The sequence below is a fragment of the Ursus americanus genome, chromosome X (assembly GCF_024610735.1).
Source record: "Ursus americanus isolate L20-20 chromosome X, mUrsAme1.1.p, whole genome shotgun sequence".
NCBI lineage: Eukaryota > Metazoa > Chordata > Mammalia > Carnivora > Ursidae > Ursus > Ursus americanus.
This window is the reverse complement of record NC_142164.1, coordinates 91477620-91500717: the sequence shown is the minus strand read 5'-3', so window position 1 is coordinate 91500717 and position 23098 is coordinate 91477620. Positions and strand designations below refer to the sequence as shown.

At 37.8% G+C, this 23098-nt stretch overlaps 1 protein-coding gene and 1 pseudogene across 2 annotated transcripts in view; one reads left to right on the top strand and one right to left on the bottom strand.

Annotated features, from left to right (window-relative positions):
• PRRG1 (proline rich and Gla domain 1) overlaps positions 1-23098 on the top strand; it is a 140306-nt gene that overhangs the window by 62967 nt on the left and 54241 nt on the right. The gene's annotated exons all lie outside the window — the stretch shown is intronic.
• On the bottom strand, positions 18750-20567 carry LOC148106981 (histone-lysine N-methyltransferase SETMAR-like; annotated as a pseudogene).

Sequence of the window (23098 nt, the reverse complement as noted above, 5' to 3'; positions counted from 1 at the left end):
ACTGTTAGTGGGGGAAAAAGGATGCTACTGTGTGGTAATTTTTTTCTCTTCTGGCAACGTACAATGGAGGTTTTTTACTGGATTTGGCAAAGATTCTCACAAACATAGTTCAATGTGTCATACAAAGGGACAGCAGAGGAAAATATCACAGAGACATGGCACTAGCCTCATTAATGAGGAGGCATGAAAACAACACAGCTGGAAAACCATACAGTGGAGGTGATAAGTTAATATTGGTGTGAATTTTTTTTAGTTTTCTTTGATACTGGATAAGAAATAATTTATTAATATGTGTTAGATGAATCATTCTTTTATGTGACATGAAAAAAAGTGAGAGCCAAGTCTTAAAAATGGTGGTGGGAGGAGGAGAACATACTTACGTATTTAATTTTTTATTAGGCCGCCATCAGTGTCCATTTTATGAGTCATTGAAATCCCATTTACTACACATATATGAGTTCTGTGCTACAGCTTTGTATTGGGACTTTTAAGAGTGTATAATTATTTTGATATCAACAAGTATCTGTGGAACACTTCGTAACTCACAGATATTTCTCGTACATTATCTTATTTGAGTTGTAAGAGAACCTTATGATGTAAATAGGGATATTATCTTTATTTTATGTATTATAAAACTGTGAAGGTAACGAGAGAAAGTCTTATCTAAACTCCACAGCCTATAAAATGGAGAGCCATAATGCAAATCTATGTTTCCTTATGTCCTATGCAGTTTTTCTCTTCTTCCAGTAGACCGTGTTCTGAATACCCTAGTCATTAGTAGTGTATAAAGTCAATTAAAAACTTAGGAGCTATCTGTTGATTTGATAGGTATGGAAGAAAATATTTTCTCAGATCTACGATGATCATATATTCCATGGGGGACTGGACAGATGGGCAAAGAGAATTGGCTCGCTGTTTATCACCATTTATGATAACAGCTAAAACACATGTATCAGATAGTGGAGTGCCTCAAATATCAAAGTCTTCTGAGCAGTGGGGGACACAACCCACAGTGCAAGGTGCCTAAAGTAAGGGGTCTAAAACACCACTTACCTGGTGAAAGCCCCCCTTCCTGATCAATAGGTTTTTGTCTTTGTGGTTTTTCTTAACAGGAATAATATAATACATTGTGGAACACCAGAGTAGTAGGAGACAACAAGGGGAGATGCTGTTACAAAAAGGAATATCATGTATAAATAAAATCATATATAAGATTTCACTGGAGAATGAACATTTTCACAAAGAGAAAGTGGGGATTTCATAAATGTGTATGTATAGGCTCACAAAATGTTATGTACATAATGCTAGAGTATCTTTATCACCTTCAGATGGAAATTAAAACTATTCTATGTTTTCATCCCCCCACCCCCTGAACAACTGGTATATTCATGACAAAATGACAAAAGTCTCAATATTCCACAAAGCAATTCCTTGGGATTTTTCTTGCTAAAAATTTTGGGAGTTATTGTTTTGTTACAATGTTTTTGTTTTTTTTTTTTTTTAAGATTTATTTTAGAGAGAGAGAGAGAGCACAGGGTGGGGAGGGACAGAGGGAGAAGGGAGAGAGAATCCAAGCAGACTCCCTTCTGAGTGTAGAGCCCAGTGCAGGGCTTGATCCTGCAACCCTGAGATCATGACCTGAGCTGAAATCAAGAGTTGGTCACCCAGCTGAGCCACTCAAGCACCCCTGTTTTGCTATGATGCTTGAGTAGAATTGGATTTTTAAGTCATACTTATTTTCCATGTGAATTTCTTTTATATCAGAACATACTTCTCTTAGTGTATGTTCTAAGTGCTAGAGCAGCATTTCATGATATTTCTTAGCCTAAGATACAGTTATTGATTGTGAATTTCACTGTCTTAAGAACAGAGCTTCTGGAAGAAATTCATTGTGTCGTCTCAGTAATAGCTACAAGATGCTCCTATACCTGCTTTACAAAATGGGAATAATATTTAGCCATGAATCTGCAGAAGGATTAATTTTGCTTCATTGTATAGAAAACAATATTAGGAATAGCTGAATGATGGCAAGCAAACGGGGCTTATTTGTGGAGAATAATTAAAATAATGTAGCTTAGCATTTTTTGTTTCTCCTCTTCCAGTATTTAGTCTTTAGAAATTTACCTAGCCTAGAAGAAAATCCTGGGTCTCTAAGATCTAAATCTGGAAAGTGAGCTTCTGTCTTCATTTTCTATACCTAATGGAGACTTAATGGCCTTGATGTTCTCGTATCCACGAATATATAAAAAAACGGCAGTGTGCCAGTTACACTCTGTTTTTTATTAAAACGTAGCAGCATAATTTCTTTGGGTCACTGGATGTACTTGGCTCCTTTAGTCCAAGAAACACAAACATGTTACCCCGCTTATCAAGACTTAGTGGAAGGAAAGATGGTTTAGAGCTACCACGGTAAATCTCTAAGCTCTTTGATTCACCGCTGAAATACTGCTCAGTTGAGGCCAATCCTAAACTTTAACTCTGAGCATACAGCTCTGTATTTTCAAACAGGGAATGAACATTCAAACTGACAAGCCTTGTAAAGTGACTTTCTCTTATGTAGTGTCTAATTTTATTTGACAGCTCCCTGGTTTATAGTTCAAGTAAAGGCACACATTTAAAGCCAATTAATTATTTCATTTTCTGGCCTGTATTAAATTTCAGAGTCTCTTTATTACTGTAGCATATTCATGCCTCTGCAGTTTAGATGATGTCACCAGTTTATCATAAACCCTTATCTTCATAATTTTATAACAGTAATACAAATCTGCTTGGAGTTGACAGCAGCCATTATTTTTTCCTGGCAAGTCTCTTCCACTAGGAAAATGAGGTAACTATTTAAGGGTCAAGCTACTTTAAAAGAATAAAACAAGCTCATTATAGTGCTTGATGCTTTTTGTCTTTGCTGCAGTCCTCTCTGCCTTTTACCTATTTAACAAGAAAATAACCTTTGGTACATAAGTTAGGTTTGCATTGTTGACATTTTTTTTTCATTTGAGGCAAAATTCACGTAACGTAGAATTCACATGTTAACGTGTACAATTCAGTGACAGTAATTTACAATGTTATGCAACTACCTATTTCCAAAAATGTTCATCACCTCCAGAGGAGACCCCAGACACATTAAGCAGTCAGTCTCCATTCCTCTCCCTAGGCCCTGGCAACCTGTAATCTGCTTTCTTTCTCTATGGATTTACCTATTCTGGATATTTCATATGAATGGAATAATACAACATAAGACCTTTTGTGTCTGGCTTTTTTTTTCTTTTTGGGGGGGTTTATCCATGTTGTATTAGTATTAGTACCTTATCCCTTTTATGGCTGAATAATATCCCATTGTATAAATATACCACATTTTGATTATCTGTTCATCAGTTGATGGGCATTTGGGTTGTTTCCACCTTTTGGCTATTGTAAGTAATGCTGCTACGAACATTGTTGTCCAAGTTTTTGTTTGAATATCTATTTTCAGTTCTTTGAGATGTGTATGTAGGAATGACCGTTGACATTTTCGGCTGGATAATTCTTTGTATGGGGGGGGGGCGTGCTGTCCTGTGTGTTCTAAGATGTTGAGCAACATCGTTGGCCTCTTCACACTAAATGCCAGTGGTTCCTTCCTCTCCAAGTTGTGACAACCAAAAAATGTATCCAGACATTGCTAAATGTTCCCTAGGGGTGTAAAATTGCCCTGGGCTGAGAACCACTGATTTAGAATAAAGGAAAGTAAATCTTTAGAGACAAGCCATAATACACATTTTACGATGTTTTTCAAAGAAGTAATTTGAGTCTAAAGGAGAGCATTATATGGTTCTGGAAACCAGGGTATAGCCCTGGTTCCATAATCAAGCTGTTGTGTCCTTGGGTAAGTCACTTAACCTCTGGATTTCAGTTTTCTTGTCAATAAAATGAAGGGATTGAGATGGATCGGTGGTTTCCATTGTGCTCAGTAAAACCCTAGGTTTTCTTTCTTTTTTTTTTTTTTTAAACATTTTATTTATTTATTCGACAGAGACAGAGACAGCCAGCAAGAGAGGGAACACAAGCAGGGGGAGTGGGAGAGGAAGAAGCAGGCTCCCAGCAGAGGAGCCTGATGTGGGGCTCGATCCCATAACGCCAGGATCATGCCCTGAGCCGAAGGCAGACGCTTAACCGCTGTGCCACCCAGGCGCCCCAACCCTAGGTTTTCTAAAGGGATCCCTGAGGAGCCACCATGAGGGAAAGGAAGAAAACAAAGTATTCCTGGTAATTAGCACCTCCCCTTGAGGCAAAGCAAGCAAAAGGTTGCATTCTGCTATCATTCCTAGAGAAGATTCACATATAAACAATATTAATTCCACCAGTAAAAAGTCATTTCTAAAGTCCGTGTGCTAATTTACAAAGGCGCTAATTTGTCAGACTCCATTTCCTAAATCCATTATGCTCTGCTGTTGTTGGCAGGAGAAAAAGGTAGCTGAGTGCTCTCTTTTGAATCCTGTCTGAGTAGCCACCTCTGGAATGTGGCTTTTTGATTAACTGTAGAACATGTTCTGTTAGGACAATTATCCACTCCTAGAGTCTAGATTACAGCTAACTATTACATAGGTAATATCGTACTGTCTATGTTGACAAGTTGTAAAGCATTAGCTAGAACATAGAGCTAGGTATTTAAAACCATATTTTGTATTTGGTGAGTTCTGTCTACCTGCCTTTTTTCCCATTAAATGGCCATTATCAGTTATAGTTATTTCCGTATTCTTCCATATGGGAAAGAACTATAATCAGTGTAGATACGATCCATAAACTAAAAAGAAATGTTTATGGTTCTAAGAATTGTAACCACTAAGACAAATGATACTCTTGCTGATACAGTCGAGGCACTAGTGACGAGAAATATCCATCTATGGAATTCTTCTGTTTTGATGATTCTACCTGACTGTGTGCTTAATTTTGTTTAAATTAGACCATTTGCTAATTCTCTGTTTCCTGTGGGTAATGTGCACCCCCTCACCCATAAATATCATGTATTAAGAGTATCCTACCTTTAAATCAATTCTTATGATCGCTCGTAACTTGATTGCTGCCATCTACCATCTCATGAAAAATTCTTTAATAAGGAGTTATGAATGTAAAATTCCTTCAAAAGAAAATTTGGCCTTCTACCTTTTTTTATGAGATAATCTACTAGACCATTTCTCTGTATCTCATTATTCCTTATTAAGCATGAAATCATTGGACAAGAGATATCTGAATATACGTTGTAAAATTTGGTTTTAAAGAAAACCATATTGAGTTAGTAAAACTCACTCTTGGGGGAACCATGTTTGTTTTGTTTTTAGAGAATATTGACTTTATAGACATATATTACCTCTGTTGTTTTCTCTCTTATAGAAGTCCATTTCTGGCATTTGCTCTACACTTATTCCTGGAAACCTGCCTGTTACCATCTGGCATTTTGTCACATACCTCTGGAGGCACAAAGATATATAGATATAGATATAGATATTTTTAAAGATTTTATTTATTTATGTGACAGAGAGACAGCAAGAGAGGGAACACAGTAGGGGGAGTGGGAGAGGAAGAAGCAGGCTCCCAGCGGAGGAGCCCAATGTGGGACTCGATCCCGGAACGCCGGGATCACGCCCTGAGCCGAAGGCAGACGCTTAACGACTGCGCTACCCAGGCGCCCCAAGATATATATTTTTTAAGTGTTAGGTAGTGATCATAACCACCACATTGTCCTTAAAAAGCAGCTTCAAGATTATTTCTTCTCTCAAACCCTGAGGCTTCCCGCTCTCACTAGCTCAGTCCTGTAACTTCAAATTAATTTTTTAAATATCTGAGTTCTAATATGGGCTTCAGCTCCCTAATTCCCATGAAAACATATATATATACTACATATCATCCTAAGCTGTACATCTGTGACATCTTGATTGGGTATATGAACACTACTATACAACAAAGTTTGAATTAGAACACCTACCCCCTATGAAAAAATTAACTTTTAAGTTCTACAGATAGGTTACAGAGGTGAAATACAATTGGGAAATACTTAATTTTTTTTCCTACCTTATCAAGAAATAGGAAGATGGTCCAAATGGCATTTGCATAATTTTATTTTTTTATTAAATGAAATGTCATTTTGGAATGTGAGTATGTGTTTTTTTAGGAAAGTTATTTCCGTCAGCCTATGATAAGAAATACCTACTTAATACCTTTTTCAGCCAGAAAAAACCTTGAAGGCATTGTATGCGTGACCAGCTGAGTAAATAATAGTATCAAAATGGCTTAGAAGCAAGAAAACAAGGAATTATGAATATGACGTGTTGTAGTTTTAATATAATTCTGAGCACAGGGTTGGGTGGGGAGGGTGTGACTTGTTGATTTTCTCTTGTTATTTATTTATTTGCTGTTGGTTTGGGGGATGGTGGTTGCTTGGCTGGAAAATAGTGTATTCATATTTCAAAAGGATTTGGATAAGATACACTACGCCTACTCAACAAAAATCTTTCCAGTTATAAAACTTCACAGTTACAACTGAGAGGGCCTAAGAAATCATATATAACACCTAAGCTTCACAAATTAGGAGACAGGCCCAGATAAATTAAGCAAGAAAATAAAGAATCATGCAGCCAGTTTAGTGCCAGAGCTGGCACAGGAATCTGCATATTGTGACTATAAATTTAGGACCTTTTCACCATATTATACTCCTCTCTTTTCTTGCAGTTTCACTGGTCTCAATTCAGGGTTGGTGAAAGTGGTGAACAGATATTGGCTTCGAAAAGATTGTTTCAAAAGTCAGTGTTCATGTGACAAACAGGAGGCTCATGTAAGTGGATGGCTTAGCATATTCTGCAGTCTTGTGAGAATTCACAACTACACAAGATATTAGAGATTTATTCAGAAAAGAGAAACAACTTCCTCTTTAGAGTGTGGACCCATTATAGATTCAGTTGTTGCTGTGCCAACATTTACACAACATTTGTCTAGGAACAAACTTTCCATTTGAATAAATACATTTTGCAGATTACTGATGCTTACCTTTTTAGTTAAGTGTTAAAAAAAAGTTTTAAAAAGTATTTTTATGGAAATAGTTCTAAACAGATCATATAATCTACTTCCTTCCTAAACAATGTCCTGAACATCATGGTCCTTTCTTGGTGACTCAGATTCATCATTATAAACATAATCACTGATGCCTACAGCTTTGGGAGTTGTTAGTATGGGGGAAGGGGGAGGTTGAAGCCTATTCCAAATAACCCTCAAAGGGCCTTCTGTCTCTTTTTCCCTTGCGTTCAGATTAGTCAGCTTTCACTTCTTGTTTCTCTTAATGTGTCGAAGTAGTTCTGCCCATCCCTGCACCTTCTACTTTTCAGCTGTAATGTGCAGTGAGGCTTTCAAGTTTCATCGCCAGGCTCGTGGATGAGGGTTGCATAAGTTGATCCTTGATGAATATAAGGGAGCTGTGGCTTCCTTGTAGGTAAAGCATAGGAAAAATTGTAATGTAAGACCTTGGTCATCTCTTGTTTCTCAGTTCATGAGACTGGGTTTATTTGAGTGTTTTCTGCATAAATGATATATTACTATCGATATCCACAACGATCATGTAAAATATTGAATAGCTACCTGAACTATCAGATAACCTAAAAATGAATAGAAAATAATTTAATTATTCAGTGTCTTTTGTTGTCGCTACTCCTGATTGTTTTTATATATGTCATTGTATAATTTTCATTTCTTATTCTAGCCTTAAGATCTTCTTTGTGGTCTGTTGTTAAAATTCTAATGATGATGGGCTGTCAGCATACATTTGACCAAACTCGAAGTTAATAAAAGTAAGCATATAAGTTATTGTAAAGGATGCTTCCTTATGATTTTGTCACAAATGTCAGATCCTTATAAATAAGGACCAGAAATAGACCTTAATTTACATTCTGAAGAATTTCTAATATTTTAAAATCTCATATCTCCCAAATATTTATTAATCATCAAAGTATATTGTGGCCACTACACAACATTAGATAATTGAAAGAACCTATGAGATTCTCATAAGGCTTTAGTAGCAGCTGAAGGTATGGTGCAGCAGGAGAAAAATGACTAAGGTGATTTTTAGTCACACAGGACACACTTTGTCTTCTAACTGTGAACCACCGAGATACGTCTAAGATAACCTTGGTTTCAGGGGAGCCAAGGCACAAGTTCACTGAGAATCTTTGATACTCTGCTGGTCATATAGCTGAAAGTAGATTGCACAATAAATTAAGTCAGGTGCACACAGTCTGTACATTTTTTTAAAAAATTTTTATTTATTCGACAGAGAGAGAGACAGCCAACGAGAGAGGGAACACAAGCAGGGGGAGTGGGAGAGGAAGAGGCAGGCTCCCAGCGGAGGAGCCTGACATGGGGCTCGAACCCAGAACGCCAGAATCACGCCCTGAGCTGAAGGCAGACGCTTAACGACTGAGCCACCCAGGCGCCCCTAGTCTATACATTTTCAATAAGCAGTCCAGACAGACTAGTACAGAGTACCTCTAAGGGAGTTTCAGACTTAAAACAGCACTTTATAAAGCTAGTTTGGGACCAAACGCCCAGGCATCCCTAGAATTAAGCATACAGATTCACTGCAAGTTAACCCGATCCTTATTCATTCTATATTTTCTGAGTGTATTTTTATTATCAGTTTGGCAGATCTGTTGTTTTTCCTTTTATGCAATAACTGCCACCATGATGGTGACAAGTCATACTGCTATTTATTGAGCATTCATTCTTTGCCAAGCCCTGAGCAAAGTGTGTTATGTACATTACCTAATTTATAACTATGAGATTGGTGCTGGTATTCCAGTCTTACAGATGAAGAAAGCAAGCTTAGGGTTTTTGCTTTTCTCCCATAGCTGTTTGCTCTAACAACTTTTTCTTACTTTCTAAACGTGAAACTGATATGCACCACTGAACAAGCTTGGGATACCAGTGAGATCACATTTGTTACTCAACCACAGCCCCTGGTAATACAAGAATGTCTTTCTTCTTTCCCTGACCAACCAAATTTCCCAGGGGGAGTTCAAGAGCTCTGGGGTTGCACATTAGGTCTAGAAGAGTAGGTCTTGACTCTTGCATTGAAGAAAAGATAATGGAATGCTAGATTAATTGTGCAAAGTTCCCATTCTCTGTTACTCTTGATATTCTTGCTACTGTTGCTAGTATGTAGTCTTATATCAAAACCAGGGCACCTAAACCAGGTGTTCTGACGCCCAGAACAGTTCCAAGTAAACTAAAGGAATCACTACAGCAATTGAATAAGTTGCCCTAGCTGGGCTGGTAGTAATTTCCAGCAGTTCTGGGAAAAGAAAAGGGCACCTTTCTATTCAGCATTTCACTTACTTCTGCCCACCCACTCCATAATACAGTAGGTCTGATTTCCCAGCGTTTCAGCTATTTAGTGACCTTGTTTCAGTTTTTATATTCCTGGTCTCTTCTACAGGCAAGCTCATAGAACCAGAGAGGCTAACTGAGCAAGGGCTAACTTTGTATAATCTACAACTGAGTGATGTGGCTAGGGGAACTACACTGTATTCTTTTCTTGCTACCTGTAACTCTTATGAGGGCTGCAGTAACCCATATGACAGGTTTCAGTAACTTTGAACCTTCAAAAGGATCTTGGTTTCCTTTCTCAGAGAAGGAACTTCCCAGCCCATTTAAGCTTGGAGTGCCAAATAGATTTGGGAGAGCAGTGGCAAGATTCCATCTGTCTCCAGAACCTGTAGGTCGGAGTCTCCCACTTTCTGAGTTTATGGTGTCCTTGATTGTCAGAGTGATGTTTTTCATAGCAGCCATAGGCCAAAAGAAGTACCTAATAATTCCATTTATTAAGTAATTAGGTCCAAACAACTTAATAAGTATTTATATCCTGACAGCTTAGTAGCCATTTGAAAAAAGTAATATACCTAAATTGAAAGAAAGTAATATTTTTATTTCAATCTTAAATAGCCATGCATAGGATGCCTGTTCCTGTTGGGCACTACCCAATTTCTCAAACCTTGGAATCAAATTGGATACTGCCACCTCCATTTCCTGTGCCATGCTGATTTTTCACACAGCATATTTTTTTTTAATCACAACTGAAAATCCAGCTTCACAAAGGAAATGAGTATAGAACTATCTAACGATGAAACCATTAACTACCTCAAGCTGGTAATTTGGCCAACAGATGTTGAGTATCAGTGCATTTCCTTCAAAAATATAAAATGTCTGCACATTCTTCATGAATTTGCTGCAGCACCCTAGTGGGCCCTGGTACACACTTTGGGTACCAGTGTGCTAGTTCCTTGCCAAGTCAAAAAGCATCTGGCTATGCCCTCTTCCCCACGACAGTGTGTGTCTAGCTACTCCACCTCTACATAACTATTAGGGGAAATGAGATGGTTCTTTTAGAACAAAATATATTGCTCCAAAGGGAGCACAAATAGAAGTATTCTACGCATTTCAAAAGATAGTTTCTCTTGCTAAAAAAGAATATTTAAGTGCTGTCTCACTAGAAACTTTGCTGTAAATGTATTTATTTCACAATCATATATTAAGTTTGCAGTGCTACTTCATAATTAAAGGCATAGTCCGTGGGTTCCCAGCTTCTAGTCACTTAGTCTTCAAGTTCCTCCCATTCTGGCTTTTCAGTATTCCGCACTTATTGAATCCTATTCTTACCAAGTTCTTTACGAAAGACAGGTTGGATCAAAATACTAATAATGTATGGACCTCTGCCCTCAGGAAACTTACGGTCTTCAGGGGGAACCAGATAGGCGTACCAAAACTTAAAATACAGTTTAATTAACTGCTGTAATTGGGGTATTCACAAATACTCAGAATCTAGAGCACCTCTGTCTAATGAATTGGGTAGTAGAATCTGGGGAAAGTTTTTAGAGGCTGTTACATCTGAATGGAATAGGAGTTCACTAGGCAGAGTAAATATTAGGTACAAAATTAGAGAGGCATAAAAAAAATGGTGAATGGTAAGATTTGGTTTGACTGAGGGATAAGGTGCATGGTGGGTGTAGTGGCCGAAGAAATCACTCAACAGCCATATCTTTCCCATCTTTTCCCTTCTTTCTATTCCTGTTGCCACTGTTCTAATACATGACCTCATTATTTCTTAATCTGGTCTGTTGTAAGTACCCTTTTACCTGGCCTTTATCCCTCCCTTTTCTCTTCATCCTGCCCCTAAATCTGTTTTATATATACATTTTTTCTAGGTATTGAAGTAGTAATCTAAAATCTTGAGTGTTATCGAATAGTTTGAATATTTTAGCTTAACATTAAGTGCCTCCATGACATGGCTATTGGCCCCCATTTCCAGTTTCATTTTCCATTCCTCCTATTTTGAATCTTATACTCTGACCCTACTGACCAAGCTCACTGTACCCTATTTATGTCCCTTGCTTTTATTCAATTCAAAGCCCTCATTCAGTATTTCATTTTCCTAGGATGTCCTTCCTCACCATCTTTGCGTGTCCTGATCCTACCAATCCTTAAAAGGCCAGCCCAAAAAAACTTTTCAGGAGTCCTCCTCCAGGTTACTTTCCCACACCCAAGCATACGTACCCAGTAGAGCTATGCCTGCATTCTGACCTCGAAGAGCATTCACCGTGGTCAGTCTTTATTTAGAGTTCTTTCCGTGTTTATCTTTATTATCTTTTACACTGAAGAACCTTGAGGGCAGAAGCCATTTGCTAGTCATCTTTGTAACCTGTCATGATCTCCCTGTACATAGTCTATATTCAGTAAGTATGTCCTAAGAAAAAGAATTGTGTTCACTTAAAAGAAAAATGTAAATATTTGCAACTTTAAATAGTGGCTACTTCCGTGAAATCAGATCCAGTGTGAGAGAACTGATTAGATAATTGGAGTAGACATTTCTTGGAGGTGGTTTTTAATTTGCAGGCCTTATTGTCTGCTGTTTTTCAGCAGATGTTTGTACATGATTGCACTTGGCTAAACATTTTTGGCATTAAAATACCAATTTTAGTATCCTACAATGTATTAAGAAATATATTCTACAACTACATATTTTGTTTATGGCAGTAATTTAGGTAGTTACTTGATTTATTTTTATTCTCTTTTGAAGAGAAGGCTTAGGTGAGAACTATTTATTTTGAAATTATGAAAAAGTAGTTACATTTTTAAAATAAATATACTTATTTCGTGGGTGTGTATATACCAGTCTTAGATTTTAAATATTTTTATTAGTAAGGGTGTTTTCTAATTGAATCTAAAGAAAACAGTTTAGGTTTTTCTTTATTTCCTTAATGAGAGAAGTACATGTTTCACTAACACCTCAGTGTTGAGTTCTCAAAATAAATTTACATCCTCTATACTTGTCATATCATTTACTCTCTGATGCAGGCATGCAAATGATTCCAGATAGCTGTGGGCTGACTCGCACCCTTTGATGAGAAGGAAGCAGAGGAAAGTGATCAACTTTAGTTTTAAACATCACTGCCTTAGTTTTTGAACTCCAAATATAAGCCCTTGCATCTTGGGAAGTGCCCACTGTTTTAGGAAAAGATAGTCTGATCTTATCCTATAGGTCCAGGCTGCTACCTTCCCCTTTATTTTGTTTCCACATTGAAAAACTCCTAATTCTGGTATCATCCGTTAGATCTCCAAATTGCTTTGATGAGGACCTGCCACAACTTCCTGTTCCCTAACATATGGCCGACAAAACTAATCTATAACAATATCATTCCTACTGGTCAGAGTCTTTGGGTGGTATCTTTTTTAATTTTAAAAAAAATTTTTTTTTTTTTAATTTATTTGACAGAGATAGAGACAGCCAGCGAGAGAGGGAACACAAGCAGGGGGAGTGGGAGAGGAAGAAGCAGGCTCATAGCGGAGGAGCCTGATGTGGGGCTCGATCCCATAACGCCAGGATCACGCCCTGAGCTGAAGGCAGACGCTTAACCGCTGTGCCACCCAGGCGCCCCAATTTTTTAAAAATTTTCTGTTAATTTTTTTAAAAATTTATTAATTTTTAAATTTAAATTCAAGTTGGTTGACATATAGTGTAGTATTGGTTTCATGAGTAGAATTTAGTGATTCGTCACTTACATATAACACCCACTCCTCATCCTAAGAAGTGCCCTCCCCCTCCCCTCCTCCCCTCCAGGAGCCCTCAGTTTGTTCTTTATATTTAAGCATCTCTTATGGTTTTCCTCCCTCTCTCTTTTCGTCTTACGTTATTTTTCCTTCCCTTCCCCTATGTTCATCTGTTTTGTTTCTTAAAACCCACATCAGGAGCAAAATCATGATATTTGTCTTTCTCTGACTTATTTTGCTTAGCATAATATCCTCTAGTTCTATCTACGTTGATGTAAATAGCATGATTTCATTCTTTTTGGTGGCTGAGTAATATTCCGTTGTATATATATATACCACCTCTAATTTATCCATTCCTCTGTCGATGGACATCTGGGCTCTTTCCATAGTTTGGCTCTTGTGGACATTACTGCTATAAACATGTGCCCCTTCCAATCCCAATGTTTGTATCCTATGTTTGTATCCTTTCGATAAGTACCGAGTAGTACAATTGCTTGGTCCTAGGGTAACTCTATATTTAACTTCTTGAGGAACTTCCATACTGTTTTCCAGAGTACTAGTTTGCATTCCCACCAACAGTGTAGGAGGGTTCCCCTTTCTCTGCATCCTTGCCAACATTTGTTGTTTCTTGTCTTGTTCATTTTAACCATTCTGACTGGTGTGACATGGTATCTCATTGTGGCTTTCATTTGTATTTCCCTGATGCTAAGTGATATTAAGCATTTTTTCATGTGATTGTGAGCCATTTGTATGTCTTCTTTGGAGAAATCTGTGTTCATGTCTTCTGCCCATTTCTTGACTGGATTTGTTGTTTTTTGGGTGTTGACTTTGTTAAGTTCTTTATAGATTTTGGATACTAGCCCTTTATCTGATAAGACGTTTGCAAATATCTTCCCGATTCTGTAGGTTGTCTTCTGGTTTTGTCCATCGTTTCCTTTGCTGTGCAAAACCTTTTTATCTTGATGAGGTACCAGTAGTTCATTTTTGCTTTTGTTTCCCTTGCCTTCGAAGACATGTCTAGCAAGAAGTTGCTGCGACTGAGGTCAGAGAGGTTGCTGCCTGTTTTCTCACTCCAGGATTTTGATGAATTCCTGTCTCACATTTGGTCTTTCATCCATTTTGAATTTATTTTTGTATGTGGTGTAAGAAAGTGGTCCAGATTCATTCTTCTGCATGTGGCTTTCCAGTTTTCCCAATACCATTTGTTGAAGAGACTGTCTTTTCTCTATTGGATATTCTTTCCTGCTCTGTCAAAGATTAGCTGACCATGGAGCTGAGGGTCCATTTCTGGGTTCTGTATTCTGTTCCATTGACCTAGATGTCTGTTTTTGTGCCAGTACCATACTGTCTTGATGATTACAGCTTTGTAATAGAGCTTGAAGTCCAGGATTGTGATGCCTCCTGCTTTGTTTTTCTTTTCAACATTCCTTTGGCTGTTCGGGGCCTTTCTAATCCCATACAAGTTTTAGGATTATTTGTTCTAGCTCTGAAAAATGGTGTTATTTTGATAGGGATTGCATTGAATGTGTAGATTGCTTCGGGTAGTATAGACACTTAAACAATATTTATTCTTCCAGTCCAGGAGCATGGAATGTTTTTCCATTTCCTTGTGTCTTCTTCAGTTTCTTTCATAAGTGTTCTATACATTTCAGCATACTGATCTTTTCCTCTTTGGTTAGGTCTATTCCTAGGTATCTTATGGTTTTTGGTGTAACTGTAAATGCGATCAATTCCTTGATTTCTCTTTCTGCTGTTTCGTTGTTAGTCTGTAGGAATGCAATTGATTTCTGTGCATTGATTTTATATCCTGCAACTTTGCTGAATTCACGTGTCAGTTCTAGCAGTTTTTGGGCAGTCTTTCGCATTTTGTACAGAGTATCACGTCTTCTGTAAAGAGTGAAAGTTTGACTTCTTCCTTGCCAATTTGGATGCTTTTTATTTCTTTATGTTGTCTGATTGCTGAGGCTAGGACTTCCATTACTGTGTTGACCAACAGTGGTAAGAGTGGGCATCCCTGTCATGTTCCTGACCTTAGGGGATGAGCTCTCACTTTTTCCCCACTGAGGATATCAGCTGTGGGTCTCTCAATATGGCCTTTATGATATTGAGGTATGTTCCTTCTATCCCTCCTTTCTTGGTTTTTATCAAGAAAGGGTGCTATATTTTGTCAAATGCTTTTTCTGCATCTGTTGAGAGATGCAGAACCATCATATGGTTCTTATCCTTTTTATTAATGTGTGTATCACGTTGATTGGTATGCAGATATTGAACCACCCTTGCATCCCAGGGATAGATCCCACTGGATTGTGGTGAATAATTCTTTTAATGTACTGTTGGATCCTGTTGGCTAGTATCTTGGTGAGAATTTTGACATCCATATTCATCAGGGATATTGATCTTTAATTCTCTTTTTTGGTGGGGTCTTTGTCTGGTTTTGGAATCAAGGTAATGCTGGCCTCATAGAATGAGTTTGGAAGTTTTCCTTCCATTTCTCTTTTTTTGGAATAGCTTCAGAACAATAGTTATTCATTCTTCTTTAAATGTTTGGTAGAATTTCCCTGGGAAGCCGTCTGGCCCTGGACACTTGTTTGTTGAGAGATTTTTGATTACTGATTCAGTTTCTTTGTGGGTTATGGGTCTGTTCAGATTTTGTATTTCTTCCTGTTTCAGTTTTGGTAGTTTATATGTTTCTAGAAATTTACCCATTTCTTCCAGATTGCCTAGTTTGTTGGCATATAATTGCCCATAATATTATCTTACACTTGTTTGTATTTCTTTGGTGTTGGTTGTTATCTCCCCTCTTTCTGTCGTGATTTTATTTATTGGGTTCTTTCTCTTTTTGATAAGTCTGGGTAGGAGTTTATCAATCTTTTTTTTTTTTTTAAGATTTTATTTATTTATTTGACAGAGAGCAGGAGAGCACAAGCTGGAGGAGCAGCAGACAGGAAGGAGAAGCATACTCCCTGCTGAGCAGGAAACCCGACGTGGGGCTCAGTCCCAGGACCCTGGGATCATGACCTGAGCCAAAGGCAGTTGCTTAACTGACAGAGCCACCCAGGCACTCCTCAATCTTGTTAATTGTTTCAAAGAACCAGTGCCTAGTTTCGGTGATCTGTTCTGTGTGTTTGATCTCTGTATCATTGATTTCTGCTCTAATGTTTATTATTTCCCTTCTCCTGCTGGTTTTAGGCTTTATTTGCTGTTTTTTCCAGCTCCCTTAGGTGTAAGGTTAGATTGTGTGTTGAAGGCTTTTTTTGCTTCCTGCGAAAGGCCTCTATTGCTCTATACTTCCTCTTATGCCCACCTTTGCTGCATCCTAAAGGCTTTGGATTGTCATGTTTTCATTTTCATTTGCTTCCATATATTTATTTATTTATTCTTTAATTTCCTGGTTAACCCATTCATTCTTTAGTAGGATGTTCTTTAACCTCCAAGTAATTGTGGTCTTTCCAAATTTTTTCTTGTGCTTGACTTAAGTTTCATAGCGTTGTGGTCTGAAAATATGCCTGGTATGATCTCAGTCTTTTTGTGCTGCTTGAGGCCTGATTTGTTACCCAGTATGTGATCTATTCTGAAGAATGTTCCATGTGCACTCAAAAAGAATGTGTATTCTGCTGCTTTAGGATGAAATGCTCTGAATATATCTGTGAAGTCCATCTGGTCCATTGTGTCATTCAAAGCTATTGTTTCTTTTTGGTCTGCTTAGATGATCTGTCCATTGCTGTGAGTGGGGTGTTAAAGTCCCCTACTGTTATTGTATTGTTAACAATGAGGTCCTTTATGTTTGTTATTAGTTTTATATATTTGGCTGCTCCCAAGTTGGGAGCATAAATATTTACAATTGTTAGATCTTCTTGTTGGATAGACCCCTTTATTATGATGTAGTGTCCTTCGTCTCTTATTACAGTCTTTGGTTTAAAATCTAATTTGTCTGATATAGGGATGGCTACTCTGGCTTTCTTTTGATGTCCACTATCATAATAAATGTTTCTCTACCCCCTCCCTTTCACTCTGGAGGTGTCTTTGGTTCTAAGATGAATCTCTGGTAAGCAGCATATCGATGGGTCTTTTTTTTTTTTTAATCTAATCTGATACGTCGTGTCTTTTGATTGGAACATCAAAGCCATTTACGTTCAGAATAATTATTGATAGATATGAATTTAATGCCATTGTATTACCTGTAAAGTCACTGTTCCTGTAGATTGTGTCTGTTCTTTTCTAATCTTTGTTTCTTCTGGTCTCTCTTTCCCGTTCAGAGGAACCCCTTTAATATTTCTTGCAGAGCTGGCTTAGTGTTCACAAACTCCTTTAGTTTTTGCTTGTCTTAGAAACTCTTTATCTCTTCTTCTATTCTGAATGACAGCTTTGCTGGATATAGTAGTCTTGGCTGCATATTTTTCCCATTCAGCATGTTGAATGTATCATGCCACTCTCTTTTGGCTGGCCAAGTTTCTATGTACTGGTCTGCTGCTAACCTTATGTGTCTACCCTTGCAGGTTAAGGACCTTTTGTCCCTAGTTGCTTTCAGAATTCTCTCTTTATCTTTATATTTTGCAAGTTTCACTATGATATGTCTTGGTGTTAACCTGTTTTTGTTGATTTTGAGGGGAGTTCTCTGTGCCTTTTGGCCTTGAATGCCTGTTTCCTTCCCCACATTAGGGAAATTCTCAGCCAAATTTGTTCAAATAAACCTTTTGCCCCTTTTTTCTGCTCTTCTTTTTCTGGAACTTCTGTGATACAGATATTGTGCTTTGTGGAATCACTGAGTTCCCTGTCTATATTCGTGATCTAATAGTTCTCTTTCCCTCTTCTTTTCAGCTACATAATTTTCCATAATTTTATCTTCTATATCACCTATTCATTCCTCCTCTTCTTCCATTCTTGTTGTGATTTCATCCAGTTTTGCATCTCAGTTATAGCATTTTTTTATTTCAGCCTGACTAGTTTTTAGGTCTTTTATCTCTGGAGACAGGATTTCTCTGGTGTCTTCTATATTTCTTCCAAGCCCAGCTAGTATTCTTTTTTAAATTAATTAATTAGTTAATTAATTTTTATTTTTCAGAAAAAGTTTTACTCAGCCAAAATATGTACTGTTAGCATTAACTGCTCTCCCCAAATGATAAATTTCTCCAATATTATATATTAATAATATTTAGCATTGTTAAAGTTTATTCAATTATTGTAGAATATTCTGTTTCTTAGAGTTCCAAATGATGAAAAAGGTTGTAGTCTGTTGATAAAAAGTCAGGTGTGTTTGATGGATATGGCAAAAGTTTTTGGCCCTATTAGGTTATTCCCTGTGGTTGTCTGGGATTTCACCACCTATGGTGGTCAGATGTTGTCATGGAAAAGTATAGGTCCATCCATGTCTGCTAACCAGTGCAGAGTGCGTTTAGATCCATTTTTGATGCATAATTTCAACTTCTTGACAATAAGATGCTAATGTTAGTTTTGCCTGAGTTAAAAGTAATGAAATACTCTCTTTGCAAACCACCATACTGTTACCAGAATCTTCTTTTGGTTGTAGTAATGGTTTTTACATATGTTTGGGAACTTCATCAACATCCAACCATTTTCCAGACCACTTTCATTTTTTGTCCAAGCTTATGATCTTCTTTAAAATAGGTCTCTGTTCTTTCAAATCTTAAGGTATGAGCACATCTCTAATCATCTCAGTTTATGATCATCCATCAGTTGGTGTCCAACTGTCTTACCATTCCTATTGCAGCCAGGTGTTGAGAAATTGTAGCAGAAACTCCTCTAAGTCTGGTTCAAGGCCTCAAATTGCTATTTTGGGGTTAGCTTCAACCATGGTTCTCAATTGATCTTCATTTAAAACAGATTTGGGTCTCCCTTGAGGTTCATTTTTCAGACTCAGATCCCCAAAATAAAATTTTTCAAACCACCACTGTATATAGTCCTTTCACTAACAGAACCTTCTCCAGAGATAGAATTGATGTTTCTACTTGGTGTGGCTGCACTATGTATGTCCTAGTTTAAATTCCTATAAAAACAGTATTCACAAATATTTCAAAGATATGGTACTGTTCATTTCTGTAAAAGGTGTTGATTTCTCTGAGTGTTTTACTTTTAGAAGTTTCCTATCAAGAAATACATAACCACAAGGACAAGATTTACATGCAGTAGGAACTTGTTGGTCACACTCAGTGCATGACTTGGTGACCATCCTCACTTTCTTGGTGCCAGTTGAAGACTTGCTCCTCTCTAGCAGCAGTGGTGGTGGCAGCAGCGGCAGCTTGGACTCCTCTAAGCCCAGCTAGTATTCTTATGGCTGTTATTCTAAATTCTTGTTCAGATACCTTGCTTATATCTGTTTGGAGCAAATCCCTGGCTGTGATTTCTTCTTGATCTTTCTTTTGGAGAGATTTCTTCCATCTTGTCATTATGTCTAGGTTTCTGTCTTTTGCATTTTGAAAGCTTGTTATGTTTCTTGCTCCCTAGAGTAGTACTATATTAAGAAGGGGTCATACGCTGTCTAGGACCTGGTGCTTCAGGAAGTGTTCCGGTGTATGCTGTGTGCACTCAGTTGTTGTGTTTTGGCTGCTATTTCCCACAGGTCAGTCCTCTGCACAGTTTCTCCTTGCTTGCAGTGAGGAGCGTTTGGACCTTTATCTAGGTGTGCTTTTATTTGTTTGTTAAGGTAAGCCTGATTTAAAAAAAAAAAAAGAAGCCTGATCCAAGAAAAGAGTGAAGGAAAAGGAACAAAAAAGCAAACAGACATGAAACTGTAAGCCTGATTCCAAAGAAAAAGAAAGAATAAATAATGAAAGAAAAGAAGCCTGATCCAAAAAATGAAAAAAGTCAACAAACAAAACAACAATTGAACAAAAAACTATAAGCCTGATTTGAAAGAAAAAAGAAAAAAAGTAAAATAAAAGAAAAAAAATTTAAAGTAATTAAATAAAAGAAAGTCTGATCCTATTTCCACCAGAACTGAAGCTGATGCTTTGGAGCACTCTGTGATCAGTACACTTGGTACATGCAAGGGACCTGTGTTGGTCTTCTGAGGGAGAGGCCAGCTGCGCTCACTATCTCACAGTCAGACTTGTCCCCAGCCTGGTGCAGGGGTGTGGGGTTTAGTGTAAGCAACTCCAGCCTCCACTGGAGGTGCTGTGTTTTTCTCTTGGAAGTCCGACCTTGCTGGTGGGGGTGGGGGGTGGAAGATGGTGTCACCCACCTTCTCAACCCTGTGGGGAGTGGAATTCACAGCTGCTGCTATTCAGGGGGCCCTCACAGAAAAGTGAACAATCTCCCCTCCTTTGTCCCAGGCTTTTGTCAGATCCCTGCCTTCAACCTGTCTCTGGACTGTCAGCACTGCTGGCACTTCTGTGTTTTATCTCTGACCGGTGACTGGGATTCAAAATTCCAAATCTTAAATGACCTGGCAAGGCGCAGACCTGCTGCCCTTCCCTGGAGAAGAGCCTTACAGCGATGCGCCCAGCACCATTCTGCCCCAGAAAAGGAGTCCCACGGCTGCGCAGGTGCATGGAGTGTATGGTGAAGCACAGCAAAAAGATGTCCCCTGCTGTTTAATGGCCGTTCTATGGTGTCCGGTAGACCTTTTGTCCTTGGAGAGGCAATATACACTCTTCCAGATGTACTGCAGGGAGGGGAGCATTCTCTCTTATTGTGACCCAGGGGGATCCCCACACCACAGTGTCTTGCAGGAACCCTACACATTGCTGTCTCCACTCTCTCCCTCTCTCCTTGACTTCGCTCTATGAAAAGGGCTCCCTCCCCTCTGAGGTACTGCCGCTTTTCTCTCTCTCTCAGTTCATGTCTCAGAACCTCACATCTGTTCTCTTCCTCAATTGTGCAGGTTGTTTTCTTAATCGTCAGATCGATTTCCTAGTTGTTCAGAATGATTTGATGTTGATCTAGCTATATTCAAGGGACAAGGCAAACTCAGGGTCCCCCTACTACTCTGCCATCTTAACTGGGTGGTATCTTCTAATTGACCAGATTTATTTGGCAAATGAGATAAAATCTACTTGCAAGCATATTCTACCTAGACTTCTCCGTATTATATTACTTTGCCGCCCAGTACAAGAAATACAAATACTGTGTTTGTGGAATGCTCTTGATTATTTGATTAGGCTGGGATTAGAGAGATGTGTCCTGCTATACGTTACCTTAGAGTTGCTTAACTTTGTGAATTAGCCTTCTTTCTGGTTACAAGCATTAGCTGCTTTCCTTGACCGCCTTTTCCATCTAGATAGTATATAAGAAAATTGTTTCTGAGGAGAATTTAGTTTTTTCTTTTAAAATCTTAAAATACATTGTTGTTGATTGGTTTGTTTCCAAGAAAACTGCCCCAAAATCCAGGAATATCTTAGACTGTTTTAATATATCTGTTGTGTTTAAAAACAAGGAAGCAGATAGTCCTGATCAGTTTTACACTTGTCAGACCACTCAGAGAGTAATGCACTGAGTGTAGGACACTGTATTTTATGAGGTAAAGATGGTGCAGACTCCTATCGATTTTATATGGCCAACAGATGAAGAATCTAGACATGCTTATCCTGGAAAAAGAGAATCCTCAACGGAAATCAGTTATTGTCTTCATGTATTAGGTGGTCTATTTATGGAAGGGAATTATATGTCATTTCAGAGGTCATGAATAAGACCAACAGCTAGAAAGTTGTTATTTCAGTGAAATGTTCTTTGATAAGGGCTCTGTAATCAAATAAATACGACAAATGTATGTATCATATTCCTGTTCTGGAAGTTTGCAGATATAGATTAAATATATGTTAAGGTCCCTAAAAAGTCATGTAGTAAAAGATCTTATTAAATTTGTTAGTGCCAACATTCCATAAACACCTTTCTCAGAACTAGTTTTCTAAGGAGCTCACATTTAGGTAGTGGTTCTCAAACTGTGGTAGTTAGACCAGCAGCACGAGCATTACCTGGAAACTTATTAGAAATGCATCTTCTTAGCTCTGCCCCAGACCTATCGAATCAGAAACTCTGGGAGCTGGGCCCAGTAATCTCAGTGATAATAAGTCCTCATGGGGATTCTGATGCTACAACTGTGAGAAGTACTGCTGGAAAATTTCACTGTTTTGGTTTTTTTTTTTTTCCAACTCAACAGCACCCTTTTCATTTCTTTTGTATTACTTGCCATAATTTTTATTTTTTACAGTTTCTTCTAATGATATTCTTTGACTCTGTAGTTCATTTTTATAGATGGTTATCCTCCTGAGGTATAGAAGGAAGGAAACGCTTATGAAAGGCCTACCATAGTTTTCAACCTAATGTAGGTGCCATCCAGGTGGTATCAATTTGGATACTGTAAAGAATCCTAAGTAATGAATCCATATCTTCTGTGAAGTGAAATATTCATTTCTATGAGATAAACCTTAAATTCATTGCTATTGTTGCCATTTTTAAAAGAGCACTTACTGTTTTTCATTTACTTTAAAATGTTCTTTGTAAAATGTAGACTTTTTAAAAGGATCTGAAATGTGCCCTTTCTTATGTTAGAAGTCAATAAGATTAGAGACTTTTCTGATTTCCTTGCATTAGAGATTAAATTCTTATAGCATTGTACTTATCTATACAAAGAAGTATGAATGACACTTTCAGAAAAATGAAATTATATTTTAAAATGGATCTGTATGTAAAATTAAAAGTAATTCCCCATAAGTATGCCTGTAACTAGTGCCTTCTTTATTTTACTGGTATCATAAATGTGCATTTTGTTTGTTTATCTGAAATGCCTCTATAAGTCATACGGAAGAATTTTCTTTTTCTGTAGGACAGTGAAATTGGGTTGATATATTAAAATATCACAGTATATTTAACTTAAGTGTATTTAGGACAAAATTATTAGTGTTCTTTGGAATGAATTATGGCCAAATTCATCTTAATTTCTTGACACTGTCTTGTCAGCTTTTCTTTTCATACAAATAAGGGTTCTCTGGGTTTATATTACTAGGTCAGTTGGAGCTTTATTTATTTTTATTCAGGGGGACAAAGACTGGTAGTCTGGAGACTGGATTGTGATTTGGTTGCT